Genomic DNA, 18,209 nt, shown 5'->3' with positions numbered 1-18,209 from the left:
GCTCCCGTGCCCACAAGTGCTTTGCGAAGTTTCTGGTGAATGTGCATCAATGGCTTTGTTGTTGCTGCGTTCTGGGGACGTTGAAACGAACCCAGGGCTGCCTATAACCCACTCTGCAGCCTCTGTAGATGTGGAATCTATTTTAGAAGTACTTCGCCTGATAAACCATCCGAAGAAATGAATGTTATCTGCCAGCTTCTTAAACACCGACAGTCACGTTCTGTGGAATCCTCAGAGCACCAAACTGAGATTATTGCACATGTAAAGACCATTCAGACAGGTATTGCTCAGATTTAAAACAAAATTGGCTGCATTCAATCAAGGTTAGAAGCCTTGGAAGAAAAATTAAAAAGTACAAACCCATTGATCAAACTCTGACTACCATGCAAGAGTCGAATGAGACCTTATCCACTCAGAAGGGCACTCTGCAGTCCCGCGTCGACGAATTGGAAGATAGATCTCGGCGGTATAATTTAATATTTCATGGTATCCCTGATTCTCTAGCAACATGGAAACAATCGGAAGACCGCATAAAAGAAGCCCGAACAGGTGTAGGTGATGCGGAATCTATGAACAATTCTATCGAACGTGCCCATAGCTTGGGAACGTTCATGCCAAAGAAGAGTCGCCCAATAATAGTTAAATTCTCCTCCTATAAAATGGAACAGAAAATACTTTGTGCTCTAACCAAGCTAAAAGAAAATGATATTTCGGTTACAGAAGGTTTTTCCCCGCCACACCTTATGCCCGCAAACAACTTATCGACTTTGCGAAACACCAACCTAATGCTCCTCAGTTTAAACGGCAGTATAAACAGCTTGTGCTGAATTAAAAACAAAGCATGTATGATCCGCAAACAGAAAGCGTAACAGAGGACACTAAACAGGTTTTTGATCCTAATCAGTTGACCTCTGAATCAAGTCCTAATGCGTAGGATTGCCCGAGGGGCAGTGGATCAAACTTTTCTCATGTGTCTGTCCTGTTTACTAACATCCGAAGTATAATGAACAACCGTGATTCCGTAACTTCAGCAATTGACACTTGTAACGCTGATACTCTAATACTCACTGAAACTTGGCTGCAACCTGAAATACGCAACCATAAAATTCTATTGCATGCGCACCGTTTTTCGCTTTATCGTTCCGATCGCACTTCACGTAGAGGTGGCGGGCTCCTTCTGGCTATTAAAAAATACTTACAATCTCACTGTATTCACGTTAACACTTCACTTGGAATCGTGTGGGCTATTGCCAAACTCGGTTTTCAAGAAAGTGTTGATCGGTGCTTGTAACCGTCCCCATAGTTTTTCTTCTGATTTTGTCAATAAGCTTGATCACGTCATTAACATGGTTTCTCTACGCTGCCCCAACTTGCCTCTCGTTTTGCTAAATGATTTCAATATTTAAAACATAACCTGGGCGACAACGCCTCCAACCATGCATCCGTTTACAACACTAGGCAACGGTTTTCTAAACATTTGCTCTGCTTTTTCACTCAACCGAGTGATTGCACAGCCAACCAGACCAACACAAATTACTGCAAACACTCTTGGTCTCGCCCTAACATCTAGGCCTGACCTAGTTTCGGACATGATACTCTTGCCCGGCTTCAGCGACCACTTATTGATATATTTGCGCATCAACATATTGCGTCCAAAAGCCTCCGAAAAAACAAAAACTATTCGTGATTACAAGAAGGCCAACTTCTCGGCAACTAACAACGAGCTATGTTCATTCCTTGACCGTTTCCCAGAAATTTTGTATAAGCGCAGCATACAATCTAACTGGGACATGTTCCTTCCGACGGTTCATGACTTATCTAACCGATATATTCCTGTGCAAAGATTTATTGCTAACCACAATGCACCAGGTACACCTCACACTTCAGGCTTCATTCTAACAAAAACAACGCTTATATAAATTAGCGAAAAAATCTGGAAACGCTAATCGATGGGCTCCCCACAAATCGGCTTTAAATCAATATATAACCGCAATAAAGACTGCCAAGGAGAACATTTTACGGAAATCGTTGCCATCTATGTTGTCAACTGATATAAAATAATTTGGTGCACAATTAAACCAGGCAAAAATGACACTATAACCCTTGTTGATATTGTTGGAATTACAGTTCACTCGAACGATTGTGCGACCATACCTAATGATGTTTTTACAGATAATTTCTTGGTTCATTCAAATATTATAGTACCTTCCTTAGAACCTAATTACCCTAGCATGACCCCACTAATTATTGCACCAAGTGGCGTTGCTGCCCTATCAAGTCGCTAACACCTTCTTCGGCTCCCGGTGGTGATTTATTTAACCCCAAGTTTTCAAAAGTACTTGTGTTTCTTCGTCTATTATAGTCACCATGATCTTTCAGCAGTCCCTTGAAAATTGTTGCCTGTCTCTTGATTTGCAGGTCGGGAAGCTGGTTGCATTACATAAATCAGGTAGCAAGCACCCTCTTTTGAATTACCGCCCTGTATATCTTACTAGCGTACCATGCCAAATATTTGAACACATTTTGTTTTCCGATCTTGTTAATTACCTTGAGTCAAATTCATTTTCCACAAAGGCGCAGGTTGGTTTCCGTAAGACGTATTCGTGTGAAACACCACTGATATATTTCACACACAAACTCAACATCATCGTTGACCGTTTTTCAATAGCTGACTGCATATTTCTTAATTTTTTGAAAGCGTTCGATAAAGTTTGCCATAAGCTATTGTTATCTAAACTTAACCAACTAAATCTTGACCCCAAACATCTTACTTGGCTCGAAATATTTCTAAGCACTCGTTTCCAGTACGTTTCGGTTAACAATACTTGTTCACCTCAAGCACCCGTTCGTTCGTTCTGAGTTGCTGAAAGGTTTCGTACTTGGTCCTCTGCTTTTTCCTATATATATAAATGATCTGCCTTCTCAGATTTATTCTCACATACATTTGTTCGCCGACGATTGCGTTCTTTTTCGTGAAGTAACCTCTAATGATGAAGTAGGCGCTCTCCAAGCTTACCTCAATTCAATTTCTGTCGGGTGTACTAATTGGTCCAGCAACTAAACACTAGCAAAGGTAAATTCGTGAGAGTATCGAGAACTTCTAATGCTCTACCTTCTTAGTTCGTTAAAAACGTTGTTTTAGATACTGTTAACAGTTAAAAATATTTGGGTATTCATATAACCTCCAATCTGGGGTGAGGGTTTCACATTGATTATGTCAATAATAACGCTAACAGAATGCTTGGATATTTGCGCTGTAATTTTTCTAAAGCCCTTCCTCATTAAACCTCCTTTATATAACGCACTTATTCGCCGGAAACTAGAATACGCTGCCTCTGTTTGGGATCAAGCGCAACATAACCCTATACAATCACTTGAAATTATCCAAACAACTCGGTCCGTTTTGTGCTTACTAACTATAATTGTACAGCCAGCTTAAACGCAATGAAATCTAGTCTTAACCTTCCATCTTTAGCATCTCGACGTAAAATATTTTGCCTGAGCCTGTTTATTAAAATATTGCAGCATGCAATCCTACGTGATGTGCTCATTTTGCATCCACAGTATACATCTCCTCATTTAAGGTAGGAGTGCCATCATGCCGAACGAAGTTTCTTTCAGTCATATATACCTCGTAAATTCATTGAACGGAACCACCTTCAAGATCACCAATTATTTAAGAACGCCTTAGCAAATATTGTATAGGCTAGAATTTTTTTGTATCTTATAATGCACTATTCCTGGTCTGTTTCTGTTTGTTACCTAACATTGTATAAGCAAGAAACTTTTTTGTATCATATAAAGCACTACTTCTGTTTTATGTCTGTTTATGATTACTCCCATATGTAATACCGTAAATGTCCTCAGGGTACAAATAAATATAATAAATAAATAAATAAATAAATAAATAAATAAAAAATAAATAAATAAATAAATAAACAAATAAATAAATAAATAAATAAATAAAATTGGCTATTGGTATCACATCATATCTATCTCCTCTAATGAGAATACCTACGCGCCATCGAAATCCGCATTCAATAACGCCCTATTTCGTAACAACTGATTCATTTAAATTCTGTTTCTTTCCTCGTACAATGGCTGATTGCAATTCTCTTACAGAACCCAGATCTCGTTCAAAAGCATGTATGTTGCTTTGTTTCACCGGCAAATTCTCTTACAGACTCTCCATCTCGTTTGAAGTGAGGTTCGTTGCAACATCTGTTTCGCTGTATTTATGTTCTATTTTATTTCTTACTTTGAATAATATGTAATTACTCACCCTCCATATCCCTTCAATGGTGCGTAGTATCAAATAAATAAAATGAATAAATAAATATTACTGCGCGGAGCAGCCGTTCTGCAATGCATATACGGATGATTATTTTATTTATCAAAGCCTTTGTTTTAGAGGTGGACGAAATGCAGCATGGTGAAAGGGAGGTTCCGTGCACACATTTTTGAAAAGCGAACAACTTTTCGTTTTCAACCTTTATGGCTTTATTTGATCAATTATAATAATGGGCACACTCAGAGTCATGAGATAAATCCGTGTATTTAACAACTCCTTAAACAACATTGGGAAAATGTACTGTCGACAAAGTTCTTATGGCGTCCGAGGAAATGGCAGAGAAAAACTGGCTTACCCTCATCTCGGATGGGTACGTTTACGCAAAACAAAGATTGCGCAACAAGATATGCACAGGTGAGCCTGCGTCCTCACTCTCTCAATCAGTCACACCACAACTGAAGTGAGGCCCTGGCACAGCTAGAGCGAGAAACAGACGAGGCGTCAAAGAGGCGGTTTGTCACGTGGACACCGTTGGGAGGCGATGGTGGGTGCACAAGCTAACGCTAGATGATATCTCCGGGCAACAAGTAACCGAGTGTATTAGTGAAAATTCCACCATGGCCAGGAAAACATACCACGAATGTGTTCTGCCTTACGGGGCGAAGGACTGTTGAAGGGCGAAATTATTGCCTTTAGGGATGGTGTTAAAGACAAGGAGTGACAGGCTAGCTTGGAATCAATGAGAAAGTCGACTGCATCATCCGAAGGCTGCAGTCAAGGGAATAGCGAGATTGGGCGTTCGGTGGCCCGCCGCTTGAACAGCGGTTTCACAGAAACCTAGCAGTTGCCCTATGCTGCGTGCACAGGTGTGCCCAACAGAACAGCCCCATTACGACGAGTACGCAATGCGCTGGTGTACAGGGCGCTGTAGGCACGTATGGCGAGCATGACGGTAGAAGTTGTGAGCAGGCTTATGGCGCCGGGTAATGGGGAAAAATTGAAGAGTGAAATTCACAGAACCCCCAAAAAATTCTAGTTAGGGGCATGCAAATTTTGTAATACAGTTTCACAACGTTTATTTTCGTTGAGCAGAAAATAGCTTAGTTTCACCTCCTGACTTCCGCAATCAGAGTGGGTATTGACCCATTTTCTGTCCTGGAACCATATGCTAAAACAATTGCTCAATTACTGAGCTCCGTAGATTATGTATACTTCCTAAATCAGCCTGGTTTAAAGCTGTTGCAAGTAATTATAATATGGGACTCCAGTCTTCTGTGAATACTGCTTGAACCAGTTTTGTTTCTGGCTCTACTATAACACATTTGGCCGAAACAGCTTACGTATTACCCAAAACCCTTCTGTAACTCTTCTTCTGCAGTTTACCAGTTTGTAACTCTGGGAACCGAGCTCGTCTAAGCGCTAGGCCAAAGTTTAAAGCAAAATATCTGTGGTAATAAAGAATTTTTGATTTGTATGGACGTTATGGTTCATTAAAGTTTATTACGCAAAATACAGAGCAATATTGGCTACGACGCGAATGTGTTCTGGGCGCAGTTCACTTCTCGGTAGTCCCCACGACTAGTCGGTCCACCGGTCGGGAGAGAAGTCTGGTTGGCGTCCTAAGTAGTCCAGCCAGTCACACTACGTGGACTGGCTGGAGTAGTGTGACATAGTCCGCGTCCGCGTCTTGTGGCAACATGTGCACAAAGTCGCCTGTCGGCGTCGCCATGGTATCGTGATGTTGGGCTAAGAAGAGAGAGACCAATCGATACCCATGGTAATAGAATAAAAAGGGAAATGTAGAGGAACACAATAGCGCGTTAATGTGCATACCAAGTTTACCAAGAGTGCCGCCTTAACCCGCTGACGGCGAGCATACGACACCTGTTTTTGATGGAAGTGCGAGAAAGAGCTATGGAATTGCAGCGCATCTGCTTCGTGACACACGAGGAAGAAACAACAACGTACTCCCAGTTCAATGGGTATGTACCAAAACAAGAAGGATTGGGCCAAGGACTACAATATTGATACGTGAGTGTCAGCTTTCTGGTGCACGTAAAATAGGTATACTTGAAACAAATATTTTCCACCAACCAATTAAACTTAGGGCGTTGAACCGTCTTTTATGGCCAATATAAATCTTCCGTTGGTGTACGGTGGTATCAAAGGACAACCTAGCCATGTGGCCGCGATCCCAAACTCGTAAAATACAGGTTTTGATTCTGCATTCGTTGGCGCTATGCCAACCCCAGTTTCATCATCATCCTAATCATTAGCCTGTCTATCCCCACTACAGGGCAGAGGCCTCTCGCATGGATCGCCAATCATCACGGTCTCGTGCTACTTGTGGCCAATTTATCACGCACAGTTCTTGATCCTGTCAGCGCGTCGTATATTCTGCCGCCCCTGCCACACTCGCCTTCTCTCCGGATCCACTCTGTTTCCGTTACCCACCACGGATAACTTCACATTACAAACTCTGCCCACACCCATTTCTAGTTTGTCCTTAGAACGCGATTGTTCCCTGACTCACTCCGGTCTATTCTTGTCTCCTAATGTTACACCTATCATCATCCCTTCCATTGTTCGCTAAATAGTGCTCAATTTAGGTTAAACTCTTTTCGTGAACCTCCAAGTTTCTGCCCCTTAGGTTACTACTGGTAAGAGGCAGCTGTTACAGCCTGTCCTCTACAGTGACGATGGTTGGCTGCATTGCCCCCTGCGGGAACACCTTCATAATGCACTCTCCCCATTCTTATCCTTTCTATTATCTCTGCATGAGGGTTGGGATCCGGGGTCACTACTTCGCCTAAGTAGATATATTCGCTTACCACTTTCACTGAATCGCCACCTACTTAAACCGCTATGGTCTCGCCAGGCTATTGAGAATTCCTTTGGTTTTCTTGATATACTTTTAGGCCGATGATTGTACTCTGCATGCCCAGTGCAGTAATCACGCTTTGGAATTTGTCATCTCAGTTAGCAAGGCGGTGTCGTCAGCAAATTTTAGGTTACTAAGGTATTCCAAATTAACCGTTACGCCACGGTTCCCTATCCAATGTTCTGTCTGCCTCTGGAAAACATGCTGTGACAACCATTGGAGAGATGGTGTCTTCTTGTCTGACGCTCTTTTTTATGGATATGTTACTGCTCCCATTACAGAGGACTCTTATAGCTGTGGACCCACTCTAGATATCTGTGTTTTCTTCCGTAATGCTAATCTACAACCTGATCCCGCAATGCCGACATGACTGCTGAGGTTTCCACCGATTCAAATGCATTCTCAGTTTATTTCGTCTCAAACGCCGAAATATATTATGTGATAATATCTATCTACCTCCTTATCTAACTTTCTGCCCATCCAACCATGCCTCTTCCATCCATCTATGAATGCACTGTCTGTCCATCATGTCAGAAATCTTAGAGGCCACAAATTAGCAAATTAGGTGATAAATGCCTACGCACCCTATCTATCGCCCTCACAGACAAAGAGTGTAGATTCCTAGCGCAGTAAGCCCCACCCTGGTAATCTTTGTCTTGTTTCCAAACTGATTACAAAATGGGATTGTGTTTTGTGTTGAATGAACTTCTGGCCCCGTAAGTAGATTAACATGTAAATAAACGTGAAGTCAGCATGATGCCTCGCTCGCGCTCTCTCAAATGTTCACGTGTTATTTTGTGTTTCCTTCTTTTTTCTTTTTGTTGTTTTTTCTCATGTGTGTATAAAATCCACTGACCTAAGCAATAAAACTCAGTTGTTAGTCAGCGCCGTGTTTCTGCAATCTTCTCGTTATCTCGTGTCGTTAGCGCTGTTACTATGAATTTGTCCCAACTCGCCCAATTTTCCGTTTTTGCTTTGTCTATCAACCCTTTGCCAGTCTCTCTGTCTGTCTGTCGGTCTGTCTGTGTGATGATGATTATGATGGACAGATTATTTGACCCAAGGCCCTCTGGGGCAGAGAGGGCCAAACAAAAGTATATAACCGAAAACACCCGCTACTAAAATATGTAAGCCAGAATAACAGTAAAGTGAAATAAACACAAATAATGAGGGCTGGTGTTCAGGGCCAGTTTTGATTACACATGATAGGAAATGAGGTTTAAAAGCTAACATCAAACAAATATTTAAAAGCGTGTTGCACAGAAACGATGGCATTGTCACCCAAAAACAAGAAAGGGCGTAACGGAAAGCATTGCCTCTATAGTTCTTTGATGTGTCTGTCTTGTTGTGGCGGGTGCCTTACATGTGATTAGGATTTGGACTACGAATAGTTCCTACCCACACCTGCTACACACTGGTCTTGGAGAGCTAGTGAGCAGGTGTGAGAGTGTTACATGTGTATGGCCTATCCTGAACCTAGCTAAGGAAACTTCAATGTGTCTGTTGTGTGCTTCAATAGTGTATGATCCCAAGTGTGGTTTTGTTACGTGTAATTCGTTATATTTGTGTTCACTCCAGTGTGTTTGCCTAATGTTTTTGCCATGTTTTGTGAAGTTGGTGTCTAATGTGTGGCTTCATGTGGGCGTTTTCTGGACAAAAGTTCGGGTACACCGCTGAGAGAACTCGTGTACACTATGAACTTTAAAATGAGACGTTGGGCAATGTGGTGTAAAACATATAAAATGCCATGTGCTTCACCGTTAAAATGCCGTTGTGGGAGTCATTTCTTGTTGGCACGTTAAAGTTCGGTTCGAGCGCAGCACAAGGCACAGCATCAGCTGTCTGATGGGTCACAGGTAAATCTCTGCACATTGGTGCTTCTCCTGCAGGAAGAGGAAATGCTGCATAATAGCTGCCCTTGCTTCCCTGTTTTTGCCGAATTGCACAAAGGACAAGTCACAAGAAACAGCCCTGATTTGCCATGGTGCATTTAAATCAATTATGTGTGTTTTGTGGATGTGTGAAAGTGGCACTACCAGTTAAGAGGCTTCCGCTCTCACTCTGAGGGGAACGGCATTGGAATAGATGGACGGTTTAAAAAGAGCTTCTGTGAGGATGGATTATGAATGGTCGAGTTAAGTGGATGATTAGTCATAGACATAATTTTAGAGGCATACAATTCAGTGTATATCTTCTGATAATACAGGGACCATTTGTGGATCTCTGCGTATGGGCTTTAAACAGGGCTGGTGTGAAAGGCCCCATAAGCAAGGCCAAGCTCCCAATTCACCACCTGGTCAAGAATTTCCAGCGCTGTTTTGGATTCCCACCCATACACTACGCTGCCGTAGATCAAGTGAGATACTACCAGTGCAGTATACAGAGGCAGGAGTAGCTGCTTGTCTGCACCGTGCGGTTGGTGTGAAACGACTTTACGGATATTTATAGTTTTAGGCATCTTTGCTAAATCATGTTCAGATGTGGAAGAAATGTTAGTTTGTCCTCGATTTGGCCTAACCCTTATGTTCTGATTTTTGCAGGAATCGACGCGCCGTTCTTAGCAATGTCAGGGTCCACATGGATCCCGCGCACATGGGTGAACACAACGCAAGTAATTTTTCCGGGGTTCAACCTAAAACCGTTTGTGCCCGCGAAGCCAACAAGCTTGTCTTCGAAGCCAACAAGCTCGACTCGACGTTCACAGATTGACATATTACATCATTTAAAATATATTTGGACTTCATCTACATGAACTGAACAAAAATGGTTATTACGGTGTGAATTTACCTTCACTAAGAACAGTGTGCCACTCAAAACACCGCCTTGAGGCCTGCAATTTTTTATAACATGTACATTAACAAATGCACTAGCAATATTACACGAAAAGTTTGTTCAGACATGTAGCCAGAAAGAGTGTTAAGCATGGTGCCCGAAAAACTGAATGAGTTTCAGTTACTCAAGATGCAGTAACGCCATGCCGTGCTGTAGGCCTTTTGTATACCAGAGAAGATTAATTTGCAGAACTGTTTTTGAATGAAGGCATCTTTTATGTAGGATTCCAACTCAATAATTTGATCTTTGTTACAGCGCCCAACCCAGAAGCCCGCGTGGCAGCTCTCGAGAAGACCATTGTACTCCAAGAAGTACACAAGCCTCTGGTAATCATCTTCGCAATAGCTTTCACAGGCAGCTTGTCAGGGTAATGGTTCGATAGCTACCTGGAGAGAAAGGATCCTTCCCCTCTTTCAGGAACGCAACAAATATAGCCTCCCTCCAAGAATTCGGAAGCTGCCCCGTAAGCCAGCCTTTGTTGTATAACTGAAGCAGTGCTTCAAGTGTGTGGTCGTGTAAGTGTTGTGTTATGGTGTACGTAATGTTGTGTGGGCCTGGAGCTGTGCGTGTGCATGTGCTCAGAGCGGACCTCAGCTCATGCAGTGAAAAAACGGGGTTGTAAGAAGTCTGTGATTTGTTGTTGTCGCGTAGGTACTTTTTTCAGAAGATGCTTTATGCTTCAGGAAAGTGTTCGTGTATTGTGCTGAACTGGACACGTGTTTGAAGCGTTGTGCGAGTGTTACCCAGGTCTTCCAGTGTATCCCCTGTAGTATTAACCAGGGGCATTCTTAGTGTCTGTTGTCCTTTGAGTTTGTGTGTGCGTGTCCATACCTTGCATGTGTCTCTGTATGAGTTTATGAATGTTATGAATGAGCGCCAACTACAAGCGCCAACATGACGTTGTTACCCAAAGTGGAATACCGACGAAGAATACCCCCGCCTTGTTCAGGGCCACTCGCACCCGCCTCCAGTCTTCATCCCACCACGGCCGCATCTGGTTATTCAGGGCAGCAGAGGCGTGGGGAATGGACAGTCCGGGAAGCTGGGAAGCTTCTTCAATGTGTAGGTGTCCTATGATTGTGTAGGGTTGTTCGGATGTTTCTGCAAATGTATTGTCAGCGCTTGGTTCATTGTAAGTATCATTGTAAAACGCAAATCTCAGCCCTTGGTTGTTTGAAACTGTTTTGGGAAGGTGGACTGCTTGTGCCTTTCCTTATATATATTTGAGTGACGTGGGGACGTCGTTACTACTATATGGGACTATGCCCACACCCACGGAAAGAGAACTGCTAGGCGAATAGCCATGTCAAGTTGTGTCCTGTGTTGGGTCCTGTGTTATGGCATGTAGGGTGTTTCTAGTTAACGAGGCATGCTCCTGAGGAGGCTTAAATGTTCTCTAACAGGCGTCCTCGGGCATCTATGCAAGAAGATCCCCAAAGAAAATTGTGTGCATTGAAGTCGCCTGTGAGGATGTATGGTTTGGGCAGCTGGTCAGCCAGAGCCTCGAAGTCGCCTTTCGAAAGTGGTAGATCGGGAAGAATGTATTTCGAGGATACCGTTATGAACCTATAAATAGAATTGTGCTGATTGCTACAGCATCAAGGACAGTGATCAAGATGACTGGGAGGCATGCTAAGGAGTTCTCGCCGATTATTGCCGCACCGCCAGAAGACTGTGTGCAACCATCCTTGTCCTTTCCGTACCGGGTGTGCGAGGTATTTGAGAACAGAAGATTGGCATCAGGCACAACGAAATACCTTCAGCAAGATCAGACATGTCTTAACCAAACTTTGCGAAGTACTTCTGCACTTGTTTAGTAACATAACTACTCATTTAATCGGCCATCGGCAGCAATGAGTGATTTGATCCGGCTTCGCAAGCAGCTGCATGCGGGGATCTGGGGCTCCACAGAGAGGTTTCGGTTTAAGTCAGAAACGGCGGCCGTCAGTGAGTATTTTGCATTCATCACCATCATCATCAGCAGCAGCACCAGCCTATCTACGCCCACTGCAGGGCAAAGGCCTCTTTCATTATTCTCCAATTAACTCGGCCCTGTGCCAACTGTGACCAATATATCCCCGCAAACTTCTTGATCTCATCTGCCCACCTAACTTTCGGCCGCCCCCTGCAACGCTTGCCTTCTCTAGGGATCCACTTTGTTACCCTTAATAACCAGCGGTTATCTTGCCTTGGCATTACATGCCCTGCCCACCTCCATTTCTTCTTCTTAATTTCTACTAATATGTCTTTAACACAAGTTTGCTCCCTGACCCACTCCGCTCTCTTCTTGTCCCTTAATGCTACACCTATCATTTTCCGCTCCATTGCCCGCTGAGTCGTTCTCAATTTAAGTTGAACCCTCTTAGTGAGCCTCCAAGTTTCCATCCCGAAGGTGAGTACCGGTAAGATGCAGCTGTCATACACTTTCTTCTTCAGCGACAATGGTAGGCTGCTATTCATTATCTGAGATTGTCTGCCGTATGCACCCCACCCCATTGTGATCCTTCGAATTATCTCTCCCTCTTGGTTGGGATCTAGGGTCACAACTTGGCCTAAGTAGATATACTCGCTTACCACTTCCACTGCCTCGCCACCTATCTGAAACCGCTGTGCTGTCCCTAAGTTAGTGATCATTACTTCAGTTTTTTGCATATTAATTTTCAGGCCCACGGTTCCACTCTGTTCGCCCAGTGCGGAAAGCATGCTTTGCAATTCGTCCCCCGAGTTACTTAGCAAGGCAACGTGATCAGCAAATCTGAGGTTACTTAGGTATTCCCCATTAACCCTTACTCCCACCTGTTCCCAATCCAACGTTCTGAATACTTCATGTAAACATGCTGTGAATAACATTGGAGAGATTGTGTCGCCTTGTCTGACACCCTTCCTTAGAGGTATTTTACTGCTCTTTCTATGGAGGATGATGGTAGCTGTAGACCCATTGTAGATATCCTCTAGTATACTTACATAATGCTCATCTACGCCCTGGTTCCGTAATACCTGAATGACTGCTAGGGTTTCGACCGAGTCAAATGCTTTCTCATAATCTATGAAGTCTATATATAGGGATTCAGTATACTCAGCGCACTTCTGTATCACCTGATTGATCGCGTGAATATGGTCCATTGTTGATTAACCTTTACGGAACCCTGCCTGTTCTTTAGGTTGACTGAAATCTAATGTTGCAGAAATTCGGTTAGTGATTACCTTGGTAAATACCTTGCAGACGACTGACAGTAAGCTGATCGGCCTGTAATTTTTGAAGTCCTTCATGTCGCCTTTCTTATGGATTAGGATGATGTTCGCGTTCTTCCAAGATTCCGGTACCATTGCGGTCATTAGTCATGGCGTATACAGGTTTGCCAGTTTTTCAAGTACGATTTCTCCGCCATCCTTCAAGAGGACTGCTGTTATCTGATCCTCACCAGGTGCTTTACCCCCTTTCATTTCTTTCAAAGCCTTCCTTACTTTTTCGGTCGTTACTGGTGGAATGTCTATCTCCTCTGAACTACTGTCGCGTTCGGCATTATCCTGAATGTCCCGACTACTGTACCGATCCCTATAGAACTCCTCGGCCACTGTGACTATTTTGTCCATACATCTGATTTTTCGCCACGCCAAGACATCTCTTCACTGCTTTCAGGCTACCTCCGTTCTTTACAGCGTATTCGATCCTCTCCATATTATACTTCCGTATGTCAGCTTTCTTACGCCTATTGATCAACTTCGAGAGCTCCGCTAGTTCTATTCTGTCAGCTGCGGTAGAGATTCTCTTGGTTTGCCGTTTTCTGATTAGATGTTTTGTCTCCTGTGAAAGTTTGCAAATATCCTGGTTAGACGTAGTGCCCCCGACTTCTACTGCACACTCCATGATAAGGCATGTAAGGTTGCCGCTGGCTTCCTGTGTCGTAAGCTTGGCTTCCTCGTTAAGAGCGGAATATGTGTTCTGCAGCGCGATCCTGAATTCTTCTACTTTACGTCTTACTGTTAGCTCATTTATCGGCTTCTTTCGCACTAGCTTGTTGTGGTCCCTCATCAAATCTAGCCTAATTCGAGATCTCACCTTACGGTGGTCACTACACCTCACCCTTCCGAGCACTTCCACATCCTGCACGACGCCAGGGTTATCGCATAATATGAAGTCTATTTCATTTTTGTGCTCACCATTCGGGCTCCTCCAGGTCCACTTCCAACTTTCCGACTCTCCCGTTTACAGAAGAAGGTATTCATTATGCGTAGGTTATTCCGTTCTGCAAACTCAACTAGTAGGTCCCCCCTGCTATTTCTACAGCCCAGACCATAGTTCCCAACTGCCTTGTCTCCAGCCTGATTCTTGCCTACTTTAGCATTGAAGTCCCCCATAACTACGGTATACTGTGTTTTTACTTTAGCCATTGCTGATTCCACATCTTCATAGAGGCGTTCCACTACTTGGTCGTCGTGGCTGGACGTGGACGCGTAGCCCTGCACCACCTTCAGCTTGTACCTCTTATTGAGCCTAATTACAAGACCTGCTGCCCTTTCGTTTATTCTATAGTATTCGTCTATGTTGCCAGTTATGCTTTTATTGACTTGAAATCCCACTCTTCGTTCTCTTCTGTCCTCTAGACCACGGTAACATTTTGCATTATGCGGTACTTTTTTGGCCTTTCTCTCAAAGGCACTCAAGACCTATTAGTACAGACGATTTAAATCTGGAGAGCTAGGAGTCCACGATCTGTGAGTGATAGCGTCGCAACATCAGCCGGGCACTTTTGGGTGAGGCAGGCGGTGTGGGCAGGTGTCGGAGCTTGCTGAAAGACTTTTGATCTTTTGTTCGAAACACACTCTATCCATAGCTTTACAACCGAAGCAAGCACATCCATGTAACCGTCAGCATTAACGCGGAGTCCTGCAAAAAGTTTGCCAGCATGCCATCACCCTCATTGCGGAGGACGGTAGCACCACCGCTGGAAAAATTAAAGGGATACGACAATGTCTGACCGCTGTCCGGGCTTTTTCCTCTTCACTACAGCTGCCACGTAACTTCCACAACACACTACCTAAGTCCGCACCTTGTAAACAAAAGACTGTGCTCCTTTAAGAAAGGTAGCAATTTCCAAGTCGCTATGGTGCGCGGCCGGGACGACTAAGACTGCATGGCGTTTTATTTCCTGCTTCAGCTTGCACAGTTCCATCTCTCAACAACTGCGCAGTATGAAGCATAAGGGGCCGACGAATACGAAGCCGTACGAATAACTATATATGGTAACGTGTGGGTACGAGAGAGTTGCTAATTCATTATAACTTTATTGAGCGCAGCAAAGAGAAGACAGGGCGAGGTATACAAGGACGAGCGCTAACTTACAACTGAATTTTATTGACAAGCACGGGACATATAAATAGAAAAGAATTACAACACCCTCAAATTACTATGAAGTTCACGCCAACACTGCATGTCCCCCCACGCACTCGTCAGGTACGCACGTGTGATAAATGCTTATCTAAGAAGGCCAGCTGTTTGGAACTCAAAGTTATGGACATCGAACTGACGCAGTCGCCTACCCACTGCATTTCAGCTGCCTCAACGATCTTTCGCGTGCGCTGAACCGCGTCTCGAAAAATGACGGAGTACGGATCGTACATAGGCTCACAATTGTCGCACTTTTGCCAATGAATGCCCAAATTGCTATCTTTGCCTTTCCGTACCTTGTTGCAATCCTCCCGTAGGCGAGTATTGAGGCACCGTCCAGTCTGGCCAACATATGCTTTCTTGCAAGTCAGCGGCAACTTGTAGACCCACTTCTTAGATAAACTTTTATCAAACGTGCGTGCCTGGCGAGAGCGGTGGGGGATGTGCAGTGTTGGCATAATCTTCATACTCTTTTGAGCGTGTGGGGATTCTTTTATATTTATATGTCCCGTGGTTGTCATTAAAATTGAGTTGTAAGTTCGCGCTCGTCCTTGTAACCCTCGTCCTTTGTTCTCTTTGCGGCGCTCAACAAAGTTATATATGATAAGCTTTCTGGTGTCTATGGCGATAAGGAATGGCATTCTCAAATACCTCGCGCACCCCGGTACACAAGGTAACTATTCAAGAAAATTGTGTGTTTGGAATTGAAATCTGTTTCTTGGAAACACCATACACTTGCCTGATTAGAATGCAGAATCTTGCACATGTCGTGAAGAATATTCAGAAGGCCTCTGCACTTCCACTGAAGAATATTTTCTCTTCCCATTATTAGGTATTGAGAGCTACTGGTGTGTGACGATTTATGTAAGCTCTTTCGGGGCGTGGACTCTTGCAAGGGTTTTTTTAACCTTCTCTGGAGGTTTAGATGAGGGGCCCCCTTCTTCCACTGCAAAGCAGACAGGAAAGGTCCCACATCCATCTCGTCATCATATTTGTGGGGAGTAGCTGGCGGACCGGAACCCTTGGACTTGGCACCCTTAGTAGTGCCCTTCGTTGTAGATGCGGCCGCTGCGGGCGTAAGGAAAGCGCGCCGCGTGGCAGAGGCTGTGCGGTAAGGGTGGGAACTGCTGCGGGTGCCTCTGTTTCAATCGCCTCCGTGCCCTCGCATGGGCTTTGGCCAGGTGGAGAGGAAACAGTTGATTCCCCGGCATCCCTAACAGACGTGGCTGCCACCACCGCTGCTGGTGGCTGAGCGACGAAACTACGCTAGCACAATACTGAGGGGAGTGCAGGGTAGAACAGCTGAGGTGCCTGTGAGCACGCTTCAGTACTCTTTTCTTTCGCCCACAAAGTGGCAGTGGAAGCAGAAGTGCAAGAAATGCTGAAAGTAGGCATTGTCATAAAGTCAACGTCACCGTACATTTCTTCTCGTGGGTTGGATGAGTAGCGCAACAGATACTATCACCTATGCATTGACTTCTGTTTTCCTTAACAGCGTGCTGCTACATGACGGCAAACCCCTTCCCCGGACATACCTGCTTTTGACAGAGGTGCGCAGGAATCGCAACTTGTAGAAGTTCAACCTTGGTTAGGGGATACTGGTAGGTTTACCTAACTGAATCTTTGAATCAAAAAACGACGTTTTTAATAGGTTCAGCACACCACCACTTCAGATTTATGTCCTTGGGAATTCGGATGATATCGTCTGTCTTTACGCGGCGCAGGGGGCGTGTACTTGAGGAGATCCCCAACATTCACTACTACATTGATCGCATGTTGCCAGCAACAGATAAATGGGAAGATCCCCTAAATGCATTTAACCAGAATTTTAGGCGGTGGCAGCAGTGGGCATCACAGAGAAATCTGAGAAGCGTGAGCTGAAGGCAGCCAGCATAGGGTGTTTCGGACAGGCCTTCTGCTCCGGAATCTTGAACCCTTGCATGTAACAATGCAGAAAGTGCTTGAGGGCAAACCATCGTGAACCAAGAGGCAAGTTCACGCCTTTCTCATACCGGTAGGTTACTACCAATAATTGATTCAAAACTATACCTTACTAGCTAGAACGTTGCTAGACGTAACGTGAAAGAATATGTCGAACCAAGTAACGTGGGGCACTGCTTGCAATTGTGCCTTTAAAAAATGAAAGTTGGCACTCTCTACTCACATATTGTTGGACAGCGTCATTACTCGAAGCGAAAAAAAAAAACTGAACCTAAATCCGACACGCGATCAGTTAAAGATAATTTCTATTACCCTGAAAGAAGAGCCTTCATCATGCCACTCGCTCCGAACTGTGACGCCTAGAACAGACTTGCAACAAGTACGAAAGCTGTCACGTGAAGAAGACGAGAAATGCCAGTGGGATGCTGCGGTGACGCATGTAGTACGGTTGCTCGGACAAAGGCATGTAGGAGCGGTCATCTACGGATAACACCCGCACCTACCATCAGCAGGTGATCAGGTCAGGCATCGGGAGGGGACGACCACGCGTCGGCAAAGGCTACCTTTCCTGGAACAGGGAGAGCCAGAACACGGTATACCACAGTGGACCACTATGCGTGATGTGCCCCCCCAACCCCAACGACGCTATGCCGCTACTGGCGCCTACTTAGACCACCATTCCTCAACCTCACTAAAGGGGCTACAGGGCTACTGGAAAGCTAAGGCCTGTACTGTGTCCCTTATCCTAGTTGAACCACTGTTGAGTCTTTCCCCAACATTAGCTGTCGAGCTTTGGTATACGTGTCTCAGATCTATGGGTCTATCTTGGGTTGCTAGGGAATATCGACGCAGGGTATTGTCTATAGTGTCTTCTT

Source organism: Haemaphysalis longicornis, unplaced genomic scaffold (genome assembly GCF_048455015.1).
Source record: "Haemaphysalis longicornis isolate Haplotype H1 unplaced genomic scaffold, Haemaphysalis longicornis Haplotype H1 scaffold_11, whole genome shotgun sequence".
Lineage (NCBI taxonomy): Eukaryota > Metazoa > Arthropoda > Arachnida > Ixodida > Ixodidae > Haemaphysalis > Haemaphysalis longicornis.
The sequence above is the reverse complement of the archived record's forward strand: the minus strand, read 5'-3'. Positions refer to the sequence as shown.